Raw genomic sequence first — 6,000 nt, forward strand, 5'->3', positions numbered from 1 at the left:
GCAAGACTACCTTTTCAACATTGAATTGGTTCTAATTATACTCTCTATTTTGAAATTTCTTTAGTATTCCATCAATATATCTCTGCTTTGTGGCTACTTTTTTGTATTTTTTATGGTTTTTATAGAAATTACAAGATGCCTACCTAACTTCTTACAGTCTTCTTAGAATTAATATTTTACTACTTTAAGTAAAATGTAAAAGGTTCACAGTTGTATAGATCCCTTTTGTCCTTCCCACTTTATATTAATGTTTTCATGTGTATTACCTTTATATACATTGAAAACTAGACAAAGTCAACTTTTGCTTTCAATAGTTATACACATTTAAAATAATTTAAATGGAGCAAAAGAGTCTCTTATATTTACACAGACTACTCATTTTTGTTGCTATTCCTTCATTCCTGAATTTTCAGGTTTTCCACTGGTATTTCCTTTCAGACTGAAGAAGTCCCTTTAGCTCCAAAGCAGACCTCTTGGTGATAAATACTTAGTTTTCCTTCATCTGAGAATGTTTTTACTTCTCCTTAATTACTGAAAGACATTTTTTCTTGGTTACTGAGTTCTGGGTTAATAGTTTTCTACTCTAAACACTAATATGGTATTCCACTCTTTCTGGTGAAGATTTTCTCCATTTGAGTCTCTATTCCCCTATCTGTAATGTCACAGTTTTTCTCTGCCTGCCTTTAAAATGTCTTCAGTGTTTGGCAGTTATGAGACTCATCACAGTTATAATGTGTCTCTGCATGGTTTAGTTGAGTTTATCCTACTTTGAGTTAACTGAGTTTCATGAAAATCGATACTTACCTATCCCACCACATTGAGGAGATTTTCAGGCATTGTTTCTTCAAATATTTCTTTTGCACCGATTTCTCTCTCTTCTTATGGAACTCCAATGACATGAGTGCTAGTTCATTTGAGATATTTACTGAGGTTTTTGAGCTTCTGTTTTTTTTTTCTTTAAACTTCTTTTTCAGTCTGAATGATTTCTATTGAAAGAGATAAAAATGATTCCTATTGAAAGACAGAGATAAAAATTATTGATGATTCCCTCTACATTCTTTGGACTAAAGATTCCATTTTTCTGTTTTTCTTTATTCCTGGTGAGAAAATTGGATTTTCCCATAGTTTAAGCTACAGTTTTACCGAGAGAGAGAGAGAGAAAGAAAGAGAAGAAAAACAAAACAAAACAGAAAAAATAGGATTTTTCTCTTTTCTCCAGTGGCTCCTTTTCTGAGTTTTGTGGCCAGGAAGACAAGGTTGAGCCTGGGCCTTGTGCCAGTCTGCACACCAAATTATGAGATCTCTTCTCCAGCTCTAGGCTCCCCTAACATGACTTAGCTCCCTAGGCCCTTTTCCTGATTCTCTGACTGAAAAGACAGACATTCTCTCACATTTTTGGCTACCTCTTCCATGTCTAGGTCAATGACTGAACCATAATTCAAGTCAAAGCCAGAAGATAAAAGAGGAAATAAATTTGAGAAAATCAATTCTGTGTCAGTTGCTTTCCTAAGTTTGAATCACCTCTTCAATCTGCCTGCTGTTTATTTTTAAGGACCCTCGGGTAGTTGTTTTTGTATTTTGTCCAGAATGTTTAGTTGTATTCAGTAGGACAGATAGACTGTGAAGGGTTTACTCCATTTTGGCTGGCAATCTGAATCCTCCTGTTGTGATTTTGATTGGGCTCATCTTAAATCTAAGTCATTCTGTGAAGAAATATGGACATGTAAAACAAAAAATATATCGACTCTTCAAATCCCTGACTATAGTATATTTCTTCATTTATTTATATCTTCTAAATATCTTTAAATACATTTTATGACCTTCCTCATTAGAATGTTGATCATGTTTTTGTTGGATTTATTCCTAGGTATTTGATGTTTTTATGTTATTATTCATGGTACTTTAAAAAAACCTTTTGAAATTATTATTGCTTATATAGAGAAATTCCCTTGATTATTTTATATTGATATTTTAACAGGAAAATTGCTAAACTGTTATTTTTTTAATGACTCAATGTTGGAAATTTATCCAGTGCTTTTTCTGCATCTATCCACATGATACCTTTTGTTTTTTCTACTCTAACCTACCAATGTGGTGAATTTTTTTTTTTGATTATTCAATATTAAACCAAACTTAGATTACTGAAATAAACCTGACTTGAGCAAAATGTGTATTTTTTTCATTTATTTAGACTATATATGTCTACCCATTAGTAAGAGTGGCTTATAATTTTTCTTTTCCAAATCATCTTTTCAGGTCTACATATCAAAGTTATGTTAACCTCATAAAATGAGTGGGGAAGTGTACACTATTTTTACATTTTCTGGAACAGTCATTTCAGTTTGGAATTTTTCTTTTGCTAACAATTAACAGAACTTGAAAGTTGACAAAGAAGGTAATTTGTCTCACTATTTGCATGTGTATATGTATATGGGTGTGTGTACACACATGTACACACATGAGGGGTAGTTATAGGACTGTTTCTGTTATATATTCTGTTTCTTCTTGAGGCCATTCTGGTAAGTTAAAATTTTTCAGGAACTTGCCTATTTTGTCCACATTTTCAGATATCTTAGAATATAATTTTTTTAAATTTCTTATTTTTCATGTCTTATTCGTAGTCATTGTCCCTTTTTCATTTCTTACATTTAATAAATGCCTTATCTTTTAATCACTCTCACTATAAGATTGTACATTTTTTTCCATTTTTTAAGAACCAACACTTGGGTTTTGATTCTCTGTATTTCTATGTTTGTTCTCTATGTTATTATTATTTCCTTGCTTCCATTAATTTAGGGGATTTATTTTACCCTTTCTTTCATTTTAACCTCATTTATTTTTAAATTATCTTCTTTTCTGACATATGCTGTTAAGTATATAGTTTTTTTTTTTTTCCTGAGAACTAATTTAGTTGCATTTAGTCTTTTTTAAAGGAAGATTTTACTTGTCAGAGAGAGAGAGAAAGAGCACAAGTAGGGGCGGGGTGCAGTGGAAAAGGAAGAAACAGGCTCCCTGCCAAGCAAGAAGCCCAATACAGGATTCCAACCCAGGACCCTGGGCTCACAACCCAAGCCGAAGGCAGATGCTCAAATGACTGAGCCACCCAGGTGTCCCTGCATTTAGTCTTGATCTGTGGTATTGTTATTACAGTTTAGTTAAAAAAATTTAAATTTCCATTATCATTTATTCTTCATGGATTATTTGAAAGAGTATTTCTTAATATTTAAACATATGCAAATGTCTTCTATTTTTTCAGTTGAATTCACTCTTAGTTATCCTGTCGTCACAGAATATACTCTAAGATTTCAGTACTCCAAAATTTTCTGAGACTTGCTTTATGGCCCACAGTATCACAGTATTTTTGGTAAATATTCTATATTTTCTTTAAGTGATGTATTTTTTCCAGTTTTTTGTACAGTGATCTAAATATTTCTACTAGGTCAATGTTGTTTATGAGGTTGTTAAATATGTTTGTGTTCTTATTAATCATTCTGTCAATTCTTGAGAGTTATGTGTTAAAATATTCCAATGTAATTGTAGATCTGTCTAGTTTTCCCTATAGTTCTGTTAAATTTTGGTTTATGTGTTTTTAGTTTATTGCTAGTTATATATACATTTTGGATTGTTTGAGATTATTGGTTATTTAAATCTTTTATCATTAGATAGTGATCCTCCTTATTTCCGTAATGGTTTTTCCTTAAAGTGAAATATGTCCAGTATTAATATAGCTATACCAGGTCTCTTGTGCTTACATGATATACTTCTCTATCCTTGCATCTTCAATCTTTAAATGTCATTATGCTTTATATTTGTTTCTTATAAATAGCCAATGCTGGGTTTTCTTTTTAATCCAGTCCTATAATCCTCTTCTTATAACTAGAGCAGCTCATCCATTTACATTGATTATAACTACTGATATATTTAGGCTAAATTCACCATCTTATTTTGAGCTTTGTATTTGTCTTGCCTGTTCTATATTTTGTTTTTCTCCTCCCTTTCTTGATTTCAACTAGACTGATTATTAATCTCATTCCATTTTTTCCTTCAACTGGTTTTAAAATTATGCATTCTCTTTCTTGAGGTTGAGTTTCCCTGGACATCCCAGAAGTTACAACAAAGGGCAGCAACTTAGCATGAGAGGCTATTTTTGTTTCACCCTGACTTTGGAAGTGAGGTCTTTCAGTGTTTCAGCTTAAAAGGGATCAGAGTCCCTGACTTTGGTAGTCCCTGGGTTTGACTTCTATTGATTTAGGCCTGCAAAGCCACCAACAGTGGCTTCTGGATTATAAACCCGGTGCTCATGTCATTATATACACAGTCTATTTTAAAATAATTTGAATCAGGTAGTAGTGGTAGTTCACATGATATTGTGAATTTTTTTTCTAGGCAAAAACATTTTTTTCCTTTGTTTACTGAGATAATATTACTAGGATGTGAATTATATAGACATGGCACTTCTAAAAATTGTACTTTAGAACTATTTTAAAGAATAATGGTTAAAAATGGTGGCAGTACCACTTCCTCATATCAGGGAGATCATATGATAGTTGTCTTTCTCTGCTTGACTTATTTCGCTAAGCATGATACGCTCTAGTTCCATCCAAGATATCCCATCTTGGGATATACCCAAGATATATATATATATATATATATATATATATACCCACTATTGGATATTTACCATAAAGATACAAATGTAGTGATCCAAAGGGTCACATGCACCCGAATGTTTATAGCAGCAATGTCCACAATAGCCAAACTATGGAAAGAACCTAGATGTCCATCAACAGATGAATGGATCAAGAAGATGTGGTATATATACACAATGGAATACTATGCAGCCATCAAAAGAAATGAAATCTCGCCATTTGCGACAACATGGATGGAACTAGAGCGTATCATGCTTAGCGAAATAAGTCAAGCAGAGAAAGACAGCTATCATATGATCTCCCTGATATGAGGAAGTGGTGATGCAACATGGGGGCTTAAGTGGGTAGGAGAAGAATAAATGAAACAAGATGGGATTGGGAGGGAGACAAACCATAAGTGACTCTTAATCTCACAAAACAAACTGAGGGTTGCTGGGGGGAGGGGGTTTGGGAGAAGGGGGGTGGGATTATGGACATTGGGGAGGGTATGTGCTTTGGTGAGTGCTGTGAAGTGTGTAAACCTGGTGATTCACAGACCTGTACCCCTGGGGATAAAAATATATGTTTATAAAAAATAAAAAAATTTAAAAAAAAGATACATAAATATACAAAATGTTTTGCATATTGTAACTGCTATGTAAATGTTGCTTATTATTATGACTATCCATAAGTCAGAAATAAATTACTACTAATAACAAAAAAAATGGTGGTAGTATGGTAAAATCCATCTATGACAAAAAGAAATGAACCAATGATAAATTCATGTGTGTCAAACAAGGCTGTTTACTTACACAGTTAACTTATAGTTGGTCACTTTATGAGTTGAAAAGCAAACTAGTGGTTTGAGCCAATTTTGTTGAAAAGCAAAAGGGTTTTAATGGGAATAAGACATATGAAATTTGAATATCAGATTTTTGCCTTGATAAAACATTATGGTATATGTTGAGTAATTGAGTGAATCCACTCTGTGTGGAGTGGCCTTCTTCCAAGCACAAGAGCAAGATCACTGTTTAATCATGCTCAGTTTTCAATGTTAAAATCAGAATGTTTTTGATTACAAACAATAGTCATAGATATTATTCCAAACAGTAGCTACTGAGATTTATGTACAGATCTCTAGCAGCTATGAGTTGGAAATGTTTCTTTTGTGCTGTTTAAAATATCTCTTCTTGAAAATGTTCAGATATTATATAGCAAACCAAGCTGTTTCTCATTTCTGTTGCTATGCATAAATCTACCTAACCAGCTTCACTGCATGAGTTTGGCTTCTTAGATTGAATGAATCTTCATTGTGGCATTGCCTCAATGCTTGGATCCTAAGACTCTTGGAAACATTTTCTGATGCCAATTC

This window comes from Mustela nivalis (assembly GCF_964662115.1).
Source record: "Mustela nivalis genome assembly, chromosome: X".
NCBI lineage: Eukaryota > Metazoa > Chordata > Mammalia > Carnivora > Mustelidae > Mustela > Mustela nivalis.